This window comes from Coregonus clupeaformis, unplaced genomic scaffold (genome assembly GCF_020615455.1).
Source record: "Coregonus clupeaformis isolate EN_2021a unplaced genomic scaffold, ASM2061545v1 scaf0411, whole genome shotgun sequence".
Lineage (NCBI taxonomy): Eukaryota > Metazoa > Chordata > Actinopteri > Salmoniformes > Salmonidae > Coregonus > Coregonus clupeaformis.
The window spans coordinates 288,317-301,978 of record NW_025533866.1 but is presented as its reverse complement, the minus strand read 5'-3'; positions in this window follow the sequence as shown (position 1 = coordinate 301,978).

The window sequence follows — 13,662 nt, the reverse complement described above, 5'->3', positions numbered from 1 at the left end:
ATTTGATTTAAATGGCCCCTGGGTGTGAGAATTCATTATTGAAAAATATATTGAGAAACGTTGGTAAACCAATACATAGTCAGGGTTGGGGTCAATTTCATTTAAATTCCAGTAAATTCAGGAAGTAGACTGACATTCTAATTCCAATTCTCCTCAATGCTTTTCAATGAAGACAATTTGGATTTGGAATTTGGTTTCCATTCTGACTGGACTGGAATTAAAATGGAAGTGACCCCAACCATGTACATAGTCACTATGAAAATATAGACCTTAATGATATTTTTAGTAAAAGTGAAATATTGTGTTTTTTATCCTGTAGTGTTTTAATCTCTCTGTGTGTGTCTGTGTTTGTGTATATGCTTTAGTGTGTGTGTGTGTGTGTGAGAGAGAGAATTGGTGAGATAATGAATAAATAATGAGTTAATTTGTATCTCATTATTCTAGGTCAGTGTATTCCAACCTCTCCTCTGGGATCCCTAAGGATCACATTATTCTAGGTCAGTGTATTCCAACCTCTCCTCTGGGATCCCTAAGGATCACATTACTCTAGGCCAGTGTATTCCAACCTCTCCTCTGGGATCCCTAAGGATCACATTATTCTAGGTCAGTGTATTCCAACCTCTCCTCCAGGATCCCTAAGGACTTGAACTCACGGCGCCGGAGAAGATGGCTGCCGTTTTACAGCCCTCTAACCAATTGTACTATTATGTGTGTTTTTCCGCGTTATTTGTAATTTATTTTGTACATAATGTTTATGCCATCGTCTCTTATAACCAAAAAGAGCTTCTGGATATCAGGACAGCGATTACTCACCTCGCATTGGACGAAGACTTTTTCTTCAACGAGTCGGACGCGAAGGATATTCTACAGACACCCGGCAAGGCCCAGATCCCCGTCATTCGCCTGAGGAAGAGACGGAGATATCGTGGACGTAGGTCGGGAGTGCCTTGTAAGGATCCGACGGCGAGCGAGTAAACTGCCTCTCCCATCAATACTATTAGCCAACGTTCAATCTTTTGAGAATAAAATTGACGATTTAAGATTACGGTTATCCTACCAACGGGACATTAAAAACTGTAATATCTTATGTTTCACGGAGTCGTGGCTGAACGACAACAATGATACCATTCAGCTAGCAGGCTACACGCTACATCGGCAGGACAGAACGGCTGGCTCCGGTAAGACAAAGGGTGGCGGTCTCTGTATATTTGTAAACAACAGCTGGTGTACAAAATCAAATACTAAGGAAGTCTCGAGGTTTTGCTCGCCTGAGGTAGAGTATCTTATGATAAGCTGTAGACCACACTATTTACCAAGAGAGATTTTCAGCTATATTTTTCATAGCTGTCTATTTACCACCACAAACCAATGCTGGCATTAAGATTGCACTGAATGAGTTGTACAAGGCCATTAATCAACAGGAAAACGCTCATCCAGATGCAGCGCTCCTAGTGGCCGGGGACTTTAATGCAGGGAAACTTAAATCCGTTCTACCTAATTTCTACCAGCATGTCAAATGTGCAACCAGAGGGAAAAAAACTCTAGACCACCTTTACTCCACACACAGAGACGCATACAAAGCTCTCCCTCGCTCCCCCTCCATTTGGCAAATCTGACCATAACTCTATCCTCCTGATTCCTGCTTATAAGCAAAAACTGAAGCAGGAAGCACCAGTGATTCGGTTAATAAAAAAGTGGTCAGATGACGCAGATGCCAAGCTACAGGACTGTTTTGCTAGCACAGACTGGAACATGTTCCGGGATTCTTCAGACAGCATTGAGGAGTACACCACATCAGTCACTGGCTTCATCAATAAGTGCATCGATGATGTCGTCCCCACAGTGACCGTACGTACATACCCCAACCAGAAGCCATGGATTACAGGCAACATCCGCACTGAGCTAAAGGGTAGAGCTGCCGCTTTCAAGGAACGGGACTCTAACCCGAAGCTTATAAGAAATCCCGCTATGACCTCCGACGAACCATCAAACAGGCAAAGAGTCAATACAGGTCTAAGATTGAATCATACTACACCTGGCTCTGACGCTCGTCGGATGTGGCAGGGCTTGAAAACTATTACAGACTACAAAGGGAAGCACAGCCGCGAGCTGCCCAGTGACACAAGCCTACCAGACGAGCTAAACCACTTCTATGCTCGCCGAGGCAAGCAACACTGAAGCATGCATGAGAGCACCAGCTGTTCCGGACGACTATGTGATCACGCTCTCCGTAGCCGATGTGAGTAAGACTTTTTAAGCAAGTCAACATTCACAAGGCCGCTGGGCCAGACGGATTACCAGGGCGTGTACTCCGAGCATGTGCTGACCAACTGGCAAGTGTCTTCACTGACATTTTCAACATGTCCCCGACCGAGTCTGTAATACCAACATGTTTCAAGCAGACCACCATAGTCCCCGTGCCCAAGAACTCTAAGATAACCTGCCTAAATGACTACCGACCCGTGGCACTGACGTCTGTAGCCATGAAGTGCTTTGAAAGACTGGTCATGGCTCACATCAACAGTATAATCCCAGAAACCCTAGACCCACTCCAATTTGCATACCGCCCCAACAGATCCACAGATGATGCAATCTCTATCGCACTCCACACTGCCCTTTCCCACCTGGACAAGAGGAACACCTACGTGAGAATGCTATTCATTGACTACAGCTCAGCATTCAACACCATAGTGCCCTCTAAGCTCATCACTAAGCTAAGGATCCTGGGACTAAACACCTCCCTCTGCAACTGGATCCTGGACTTCCTGGACGGGCCGCCCCAGGTGGTAAGGGTAGGTAACAACACATCTGCCACACTGATCCTCAACACGGGGGCCCCCTCAGGGGTGCGTGCTCAGTCCCCTCCTGTACTCTCTGTTCACCCATGACTGCATGGCCAGGCACGACTCCAACACCATCATTAAGTTTGCCGACGACACAACAGTGGTAGGCCTGATCACCGACAACGATGAGACAGCCTATAGGGAGGAGGTCAGAGATCTGGCCGTGTGGTGCCAGGACAACAACCTCTCCCTCAACGTGACCAAGACAAAGGAGATGATTGTGGACTACAGGAAAAAAAAAGAGGACTGAGCACGCCCCCATTCTCATCGACGGGGCTGTAGTGGAACAGGTTGAGAGCTTCAAGTTCCTTGGTGTCCACATCACCAACGAACTATCATGGTCCAAGCACACCAAGACAGTCGTGAAGAGGGCACGACAAAGCCTATTCCCCTCAGGAGACTAAAAAGATTTGGCATGGGTCCTCAGATCCTCAAAAATTCTACAGCTGCACCATCGAGAGCATCCTGACTGGTTGCATCACCGCCTGGTATGGCAACTGCTTGGCCTCTGACCGCAAGGCACTACAGAGGGTAGTGCGTACGGCCCAGTACATCACTGGGGCAAAGCCCTGCCATCCAAGACCTCTATACCAGGCGGTGTCAGAGGAAGGCCCTCAAAATTGTCAAAGACTCCAGCCACCCTAGTCATAGACTGTTCTCTCTGCTACCGCACGGCAAGCGGTACCGAGTGCCAAGTCTAGGTCCAAAAGACTTCTCAACAGCTTCTACCCACAAGCCATAAGACTCCTGAACAGCTAATCATGGCTACCCGGACTATTTGCACTGCCCCCCACCCCATCCTTTTACGCTGCTGCTACTCTGTTAAGTATTTATGCATAGTCACTTTAACTCTACCCACATGTACATATTACCTCAACTACCTCAACTAGCCGGTGCCCCCGCACATTGACTCTGCACCGTTACCCCCCTGTATATATAGCCTCCCTACTGTCACTTTATTTTACTTCTGCTCTTTGTTTTTCTCAACACTTTTTTTGTTGTTGTTTTATTCTTACTTTTTTGTTTAAAATAAACGCACTGTTGGTTAAGGGCTGTAAGCAAGCATTTCACTGTAATGTCTGCACTTGTTGTATTCGGCACATGTGACCAATAAAATTTGATTTGATTTGATCACATTACTCTAGGTCAGTGTATTCCAACCTCTCCTCTGGGATCCCTAAGGATCACATTATTCTAGGTCAGTGTATTCCAACCTCTCCTCTGGGATCCCTAAGGATCACATTACTCTAGGTCAGTGTATTCCAACCTCTCCTCTGGGATCCCTAAGGATCACATTATTCTAGGCCAGTGTATTCCAACCTCTCCTCTGGGATCCCTAAGGATCACATTATTCTAGGTCAGTGTATTCCAACCTCTCCTCTGGGATCCCTAAGGATCACATTAGTTGATTTTGCCTAGAAGTAACACACTTGATTCAACTAATGAACTAATTATCATCAAGCCTTTGATGAGTAGAATCAGATGTGTTAGTGCTAGGGCAAAAAACATGTATTTAGTATTTATTAAAATGTTTATCTACCTGCCCAGGGACTACAGTTGAAAACTAGCTAGCTGGCTAAATCTGGCACATTCACAGAAATGTTGATTGATGTGAAGTATCACTGTCAATTACATGTTCAATAAATGAAATTAAAAGGAATGGAATGCATTTATGTGTGTGTGTTTCTGTGAATGTGTTTCGGTCGATCTGTGTGTGTGAATGTGTATTTGATAAGTGTGATTAATTCAATGTAACTTCACATTATAAATAGTCAATTTTTAAATTCATATGCTATACATTATAATAAATATTTTTGGGGGTTTGCAGAATCATTGTATATCATTGGTTACCCATCCTATCATGTTACCACACAGATATGACCGTCTAGCGTCCTTCTGCCAAACCTGGGTGTTGTCACACTGCCCTCTCTTGGTAGCACTGCAAAACATCACAATCAAATAAAATGATAAAAATCCACTTTTACCAGATGGAATATGAATTTATGGGCTGAATACTTGCCTTGCATGAAGTGTACGAAGACTTTACATGACATAAATATCAACATATAATATAAACCTACAAGTGTTGAACCTGCTGACCAGATGCTGGTGGGAGGAGCTATAGGAGGAAGGGCTCATTCTAATGGCTGGAATGGAATCAGAGGAACGGTATCAAACATATGGAAACCAAACGTTTGACTCCATTCCATTAATTCCATTCCAGCCATTAGAATGAGCCCATCCACCTATAGCTCCTCCCACCAGCCTCCTCTGCCGCAGACGACTGAAATAGGAAGTACATTTATAAGGAAGTATGGTTGAAGAAAAATGTTTTGAGGTTTGTAACGTTCATTTACAATTTAATATAGAAAAGTGTTTTTGAGAAGTTAGACTATTATAGAGAGTTGATTTAGGGGGTAAAGCATCCGCAGAATTGTAAAGTTATACAATACTGATATCAACTTTCAAGAATGATCATTTTAGACATATTTTGATTACTATATTGGTTAGCCTAATCAATATGATGTGATAGACTAGTAGGGTATTATTGTTATAAGCGATTGACAGCACATTATCATGATTACGCATGATCCCCAAGACGGTCAAAACTTTAATTTCTTTAACTTCCTGAAGGAAGACGTGCATCGGATTTCTTGGTAAAGCTGTCGCTAAAGAAACTAGTCCGTCTGGTCAAGTAAAAGTCACGTGCAACTATGGGCATAAAAACTAAACGATACGGGTTACTAAACCATACGGGTTACTAAACCATACGGGTTACTAAACGATACGGGTTACTAAACCATACGGGTTACTAAACCATACGGGTTACTAAACGATACGGGTTACTAAACCATACGGATTACTAAACGATACGGGTTACTAAACGATACGGGTTGGGAGCTACCTACATTTGTTCCTCGCTGTCGTTCCTGTCGTTCCAAAACCTTTTCTGTTGCGAAATGTTTTGGTACGGTTTGGGAGTACAACCAGGTTCAATCAAACATGTTGGTACGGTTTCAGAAGGTGTGCACTAATGAGTACAACTAGGCTCAATCAAATGTACTTGCCAGACAAACCAATTTTTCCATAATTTGAACTTATCCTGCATAACAAAGCAATGTCACCTTGTAGGCTACTACTAAATCAGAACAAGAAACAGTGGTGTGTAGCCTGTATTCTCTTAAAGGGTTAGGAAGAAATACCTGTCAGCTATTTTAACTGTCTGCAATGTCTACTTGGTAAATGTTTTATAATGTCTACTACCGTCTTTCAATGTCAACTGTAAAGTTGATGTCTGTAATATCTTTTTTAGTTAGTTGTGTTTGGACCCCAGGTGTTATGGAGTCCGCTAATGGGGGATCCAACCAGGTAGATTAGCTGTTGTTATGGAGTCAGGGGATCCAACCAGGTAGACTAGCTGTTGTTATGGAGTCAGCTAATGGGGATCCAACCAGGTAGACTAGCTGTTGTTATGGAGTCAGCTAATGGGGATCCAACCAGGTAGACTAACTGTTGTTATGGAGTCAGCTAATGGGGATCCAACCAGGAGACTAGCTGTTGTTATGGGAGTCAGCTAATGGGGATCCAACCAGGAGACTAGCTGTTGTTATGGAGTCAGCTAATGGGGATCCAACCAGGTAGACTAGCTGTTGTTATGGAGTCAGCTAATGGGGATCCAACCAGGGAGACTAGCTGTTGTTATGGAGTCAGCTAATGGGGATCCAACCAGGGAGACTAGCTGTTGTTATGGAGTCAGCTAATGGGGATCCAACCAGGGAGACTAGCTGTTGTTATGGAGTCAGCTAATGGGGATCCAACCAGGTAGACTAGCTGTTGTTATGGAGTCAGCTAATGGGGATCCAACCAGGTAGACTAGCTGTTGTTATGGAGTCAGGGGATCCAACCAGGTAGACTAGCTGTTGTTATGGAGTCAGCTAATGGGGATCCAACCAGGTAGACTAGCTGTTGTTATGGAGTCAGGGGATCCAACCAGGTAGACTAGCTGTTGTTATGGAGTCAGCTAATGGGGATCCAACCAGGTAGACTAGCTGTTGTTATGGAGTCAGCTAATGGGGATCCAACCAGGTAGACTAGCTGTTGTTATGGAGTCAGCTAATGGAGATCCAACCAGGTAGACTAGCTGTTGTTATGGAGTCAGCTAATGGGGATCCAACCAGGTAGACTAGCTGTTGTTATGGAGTCAGCTAATGGGGATCCAACCAGGTAGACTAGCTGTTGTTATGGAGTCAGCTAATGGGGATCCAACCAGGTAGACTAGCTGTTGTTATGGAGTCAGCTAATGGGGATCCAACCAGGTAGACTAGCTGTTGTTATGGAGTCAGCTAATGGGGATCCAACCAGGGAGACTAGCTGCTGTTATGGAGTCAGCTAATCGGGATCCAACCAGGTAGACGAGCTGTTGTTATGGAGTCAGCTAATGGGGATCCAACCAGGTAGACTAGCTGTTGTTATGGAGTCAGCTAATGGGGATCCAACCAGGGAGACTAGCTGTTGTTATGGAGTCAGCTAATGGGGATCCAACCAGGGAGACTAGCTGTTGTTATGGAGTCAGCTAATGGGGATCCAACCAGGTAGACTAGCTGTTGTTATGGAGTCAGGGATCCAACCAGGTAGACTAGCTGTTGTTATGGAGTCAGCTAATGGGGATCCAACCAGGTAGACTAGCTGTTGTTATGGAGTCAGCTAATGGGGATCCAACCAGGTAGACTAGCTGTTGTTATGGAGTCAGCTAATGGAGATCCAACCAGGTAGACTAGCTGTTGTTATGGAGTCAGCTAATGGGGATCCAACCAGGTAGACTAGCTGTTGTTATGGAGTCAGCTAATGGGGATCCAACCAGGTAGACTAGCTGTTGTTATGGGAGTCAGCTAATGGGGATCCAACCAGGTAGACTAGCTGTTGTTATGGGAGTCAGCTAATGGGGATCCAACCAGGTAGACTAGCTGTTGTTATGGAGTCAGCTAATGGGGATCCAACCAGGTAGACTAGCTGTTGTTATGGAGTCAGCTAATGGGGATCCAACCAGGGAGACTAGCTGTTGTTATGGAGTCAGCTAATCGGGATCCAACCAGGTAGACGAGCTGTTGTTATGGAGTCAGCTAATGGGGATCCAACCAGGTAGACTAGCTGTTGTTATGGAGTCAGCTAATGGGGATCCAACCAGGAGACTAGCTGTTGTTATGGAGTCAGCTAATGGGGATCCAACCAGGGAGACTAGCTGTTGTTATGGAGTCAGCTAATGGGGATCCAACCAGGGAGACTAGCTGTTGTTATGGAGTCAGCTAATGGGGATCCAACCAGGTAGACTAGCTGTTGTTATGGAGTCAGCTAATGGGGATCCAACCAGGTAGACTAGCTGTTGTTATGGAGTCAGCTAATGGGGATCCAACCAGGTAGACTAGCTGTTGTTATGGAGTCAGCTAATGGGGATCCAACCAGGTAGACTAGCTGTTGTTATGGAGTCAGCTAATGGGGATCCAACCAGTTAGACTAGCTGTTATTATGGAGTCAGCTAATGGGGATCCAACCAGTTAGACTAGCTGTTATTATGGAGTCAGCTAATGGGGATCCAACCAGGTAGACTAGCTGTTGTTATGGAGTCAGCTAATGGGGATCCAACCAGGTAGACTAGCTGTTGTTATGGAGTCAGTTAATGGGGATCCAACCAGGTAGACTAGCTGTTGTTATGGAGTCAGCTAATGGGGATCCAACCAGTTAGACTAGCTGTTATTATGGAGTCAGCTAATGGGGATCCAACCAGGTAGACTAGCTGTTGTTATGGAGTCAGCTAATGGGGATCCAACCAGGTAGACTAGCTGTTGTTATGGAGTCAGCTAATGGGGATCCAACCAGGGAGACTAGCTGTTGTTATGGAGTCAGCTAATGGGGATCCAACCAGGTAGACTAGCTGTTATTATGGAGTCAGCTAATGGGGATCCAACCAGGTAGACTAGCTGTTGTTATGGAGTCAGCTAATGGGGATCCAACCAGGTAGACTAGCTGTTGTTATGGAGTCAGCTAATGGGGATCCTTTTAAAATCAAATAACAGATTGGGCTGTCTTAATTGTTTGTGACTATGGACAGTAAAATAAAAAAAGTATCTTGTCACGTTGGCTAAGTAAAAGTGATATGCAACAAAAGGAAAATGAACTACCAGTAGTTTAAATGTAGGGCTAAATAAAATGTATTTAGTTTAGATTGAGAGCAGCTTTCTGGTTACACAGATCGGAAAGGCAGTAGTTAAATGTAGGGCTAAATAAAATGTATTTAGTTTAGATTGAGAGCAGCTTTCTGGTTACACAGATCGGAAAGGCAGTAGTTTAAATGTAGGGCTAAATAAAATGTATTTAGTTTAGGTTGAGAGCAGCTTTCTGGTTACACAGATCGGAAAGGCTGTGGTCCGTTTGGCTCACTTCAGGTGCACATGATTTAACGTGAACCAATGGGTTCAATGATTGTCAGTGTAACGGTGCTAAACGGCTAGCTAGTTAGCGGTGCGCGCTTAGTAGCGTTTCAATCGGTAACGTCACTCGCTCTGAGACCTTGAAGTAGTTGTTTCCCTTTGCTTTGCAAGGGCCGCGGCTTTTGTGGAGCGATAGGTAACGATGCTTCGAGGTTGACTGTTGTCATTGTGTGCAGAGGGTCCCTGGTTCGAGCCCAGGTAGAGGCTCGGAGAGGGACGGAAGCAGAACTGTTACATCAGCACACACCATCTGTCTTGATGAAAACCCCGCCAGCCAGTGTACAGATTGAGATAACCGGTACCGCACCTCAAGTGAACTCAAGCAGTGGGTGTCGGCCTTTTCAGTAAACGGACCAAAACGGAGAGGGACCTACCTGAATTTGTCTAATAGAAACTCTAGTTTTTGTTGCAAAATGTTTTGCTACAGTTTTCTACAGTGTGCACTAATGAAAACACCCCAGCTCAGGCACAATCAAACGTACTTGCCTCATGTCCACAAGATGGATCAAACTCTTTGCGTTCCGCAACGCTACGTTGGGGGATGGCGCACGAGGCTGTGCTGCGTTCTGCATGCATTAAATATTTTCAACTTGTGCGTTGCTTTACCGTGCGGCGGTACAAATGGAAGTACACACACAGACTCCAACTAGCTTTTAGCTTTTAGCGAGTTTAAAAGTGAAGCACGTGCGTCATGTATGGAAAATACTGGCTAGACATCCGGCAAAACAAAACCTCATATGCATCTGGTGGACATCGGACATCATGCTGTGTTCATAACCAAGTGAAAACCATGTGTTTGATACCATTCCATTTACTCCATTCCAGACATTATTATGAGCCGTCCTCCCCTCAGCAGCCTCCACTGATATTAATATATTGCTTTAAAAAAAATATATAAATAGTGTTTTGTTGTTACCAACAATGATTGGAACCGGTTCAGGGAATAATAATTTCAATTCTTCGAGGGACAGAATTAGAACGAAACCGTTATTTTATTTTCAAAGCACGGGAACCATTTAGTAACGTTATTTTGCGTTCCAGGCATTTTGTTCCCCAGTGTCGTATTCCAGTGTCTGCCTGCCAGCTGAAAGTCTTTGCCAGTGTGCATAGTCTACTGTAGCGTGATTCAGAAATTAGGGAGAGAGAATTTATTACAGGAAAATGAATTAATTAACTTTTTCAATGCTAGTTAAGGATACTATGGTTATTAAGTTTTACATTGGATTTATTAACTACAAAAAGGTGACTTTTATTAATTTTTATTCTGGTGTCGCTCTGCACACAGAAACTAGCTAGCTAGCGCTGGTCCAACATTAGTTAAACCAAATCTCTGAAGTTCAAAGACATTAAAAGTTCCTTCATAGACGCCGGTCCACCGTATAAATAATTCTGTAGACGTAATTCAGGTAATGCATGTCATAACAACAAGATGCCAAGCCTCCTCCTCCAACCTCCTCTCACTCTTTCCCCTCACGCTAAATGTCACTACACTGTCCAATGCATTTAAATAGCTTGCCCGCTCCACAGCAAGCTGTTCTATCAGCGCTGATTGGTCAAGTCATTTAATGTTGAGCTAAATTAAATAAAAATAGAGAGATTTCAGAGGTTTAAGAAATGAACAGATATGAACAATATAAACCGTTACTTTTTTTGGGTTTGAACCGGTTCAGAACTTAATTTTGCTGGTCTGAACAGTGAACAAAAAAAAAACAACGGTTCTGGTTGTTATATTTAACTGACATGCTGTTATTGAGGTAATTTAATTTAGCAGGTGACGTTGTTGTGTGAACTCTGTAAAAGTCTTGTCAATGTTAATGCTACTTCAACAATGTTCAGAAATATTGACTGTTCTGTTATTTCTTATTGTAGCTGAGTGAGCTGTGACTCTAAAATGAGTCTCTCTGGGGAGAGAGAGGAGGGGACCACTGCCTCTAAAATGAGTCTCTCTGGGGAGAGAGGAGGGGACCACTGCCTCTAAAATGAGTCTCTGGGGAGAGAGAGGAGGGGACCACTGCCTCTAAAAAGAGTCTCTCTGGGGAGAGAGAGGAGGGGACCACTGCCTCTAAAATGTGTCTCTCTGGGGAGAGAGAGGAGGGGACCACTGCCTCTAAAATGAGTCTCTGGGGGAGAGAGAGGAGGGGACCACTGCCTCTAAAATGAGTCTCTCTGGGGGAGAGAGAGGAGGGGACCACTGCCTCTAAAAAGAGTCTCTCTGGGGAGAGAGAGGAGGGGACCACTGCCTCTAAAATGAGTCTCTCTGGGGAGAGAGAGGAGGGGACCACTGCCTCTAAAATGAGTCTCTCTGGGGAGAGAGAGGAGGGGACCACTGCCTCTAAAATGAGTCTCTCTGGGGAGAGAGAGGAGGGGACCACTGCCTCTAAAACGAGTCTGTCTGGGGCGAGAGAGGAGAGAGGCACTGCCTCTAAGAGGGAGTATTCTGAGAGAGAGGAGGGGACCACTGCCTCTAAAAAGAGTCTGACTCAAGACACCAGTTCTAAGAGGTAAGAGATCAATTGTAAATTTAGTTATTTTAAAGATATACAACTAATTTAAGAGAAGTGTTTCCAAAAATCCTTTGACCAGCGGGCCTCCCTGGGGCAGTGGTCTAAGGCACTGCATCGCAGTGCTAGCTGTACCACTAGAGATCCTGGTTTGAGTCCAGGCTCTGTCGCAGCCGGCCGCGACCGGGAGACCCATGGGGCGGCGCACAATTGGCCCAGTGTCGTCCAGGTTAGGGGGGGGGTTTGGCCAGCAGGGATGTTCTTGTCCCATCGCGCACTAGCGACTCCCTGGCGCAGTTCACGCTGACACGGTTGCCAGGTGCACATTTAACCCAGCTGGCTTCCAGGTTAAGCGGGCATTGTGTCAAGAAGCAGTGCGGCTCGGCTGGGTTGTGTTTCGGAGGACGCACGGCCCTCGACCTTCGCCTCTCCCAAGTCCATACGGGAGTTGCAGCGATGGGACAAGACTTTAACTACCAATTGGACACCACGAAATTGGGGAGAAAAAAGGAGTTATATATATATATATATACACAGTGGGGAGAACAAGTATTTGATACACTGCCGATTTTGCAGGTTTTCCTACTCCCAAAGCATGTAGAGGTCTGTAATTTTTATCATAGGTACACTTCAACTGTGAGAGACGGAATCTAAAACAAAAATCCAGAAAATCACATTGTATGATTTTTAAGTAATTCATTTGCATTTTATTGCATGACATAAGTATTTGATACATCAGAAAAGCAGAACTTAATATTTGGTACAGAAACCTTTGTTTGCAATTACAGAGATCATACGTTTCCTGTAGGTCTTGACCAGGTTTGCACACACTGCAGCAGGGATTTTGGCCCACTCCTCCATACAGACCTTCTCCAGATCCTTCAGGTTTCGGGGGCTGTCGCTGGGCAATACGGACTTTCAGCTCCCTCCCAAAGATGTTCTATTGGGTTCAGGTCTGGAGACTGGCTAGGCCACTCCAGGACCTTGAGATGCTTCTTACGGAGCCACTCCTTAGTTGCCCTGGCTGTGTGTTTCAGGTCGGTTGTCATGCTGAAAGACCCAGCCACGACTCATCTTCAATGCTCTTACTGAGGGAAGGAGGTTGTTGGCCAAGATCTCACGATACATGGCCCCATCCATCCTCCCCTCAATACGGTGCAGTCGTCCTGTCCCCTTTGCAGAAAAGCATCCCCAAAGAATGATGTTTCCACTTCCATGCTTCACGGTTGGGATGGTGTTCTTGGGGTTGTACTCATCCTTCTTCTTCCTCCAAACACGGCGAGTGGAGTTTAGACCAAAAAGCTCTATTTTTGTCTCATCAGACCACATGCCCTTCTCCCATTCCTCCTCTGGATCATCCAGATGGTCATTGGCAAACTTCAGATGGGCCTGGACATGCGCTGGCTTGAGCAGGGGGACCTTGCGTGCGTTGCAGGATTTTAATCCATGACGGCGTAGTGTGTTACTAATGGTTTTCGATGAGACTGTGGTCCCAGCTCTCTTCAGGTCATTGACCAGGTCCTGACGTGTAGTTCTGGGCTGATCCCTCACCTTCCTCATGATCATTGATGCCCCACGAGGTGAGATCTTGCATGGAGCCCCAGACTGAGGGTGATTGACCGTCATCTTGAACTTCTTCCATTTTTAATAATTGCGCCAACAGTTGTTGCCTTCTCACCAAGCTGCTTGCCTATTGTCCTGTAGCCCATCCCAGCCTTGTGCAGGTCTACAATTGTATCCCTGATGTCCTTACACAGCTCTATGGTCTTGGCCATTGTGGAGAGGTTGGAGTCTGTTTGATTGAGTGTGTGGACAGGTGTCTTTTATACAGGT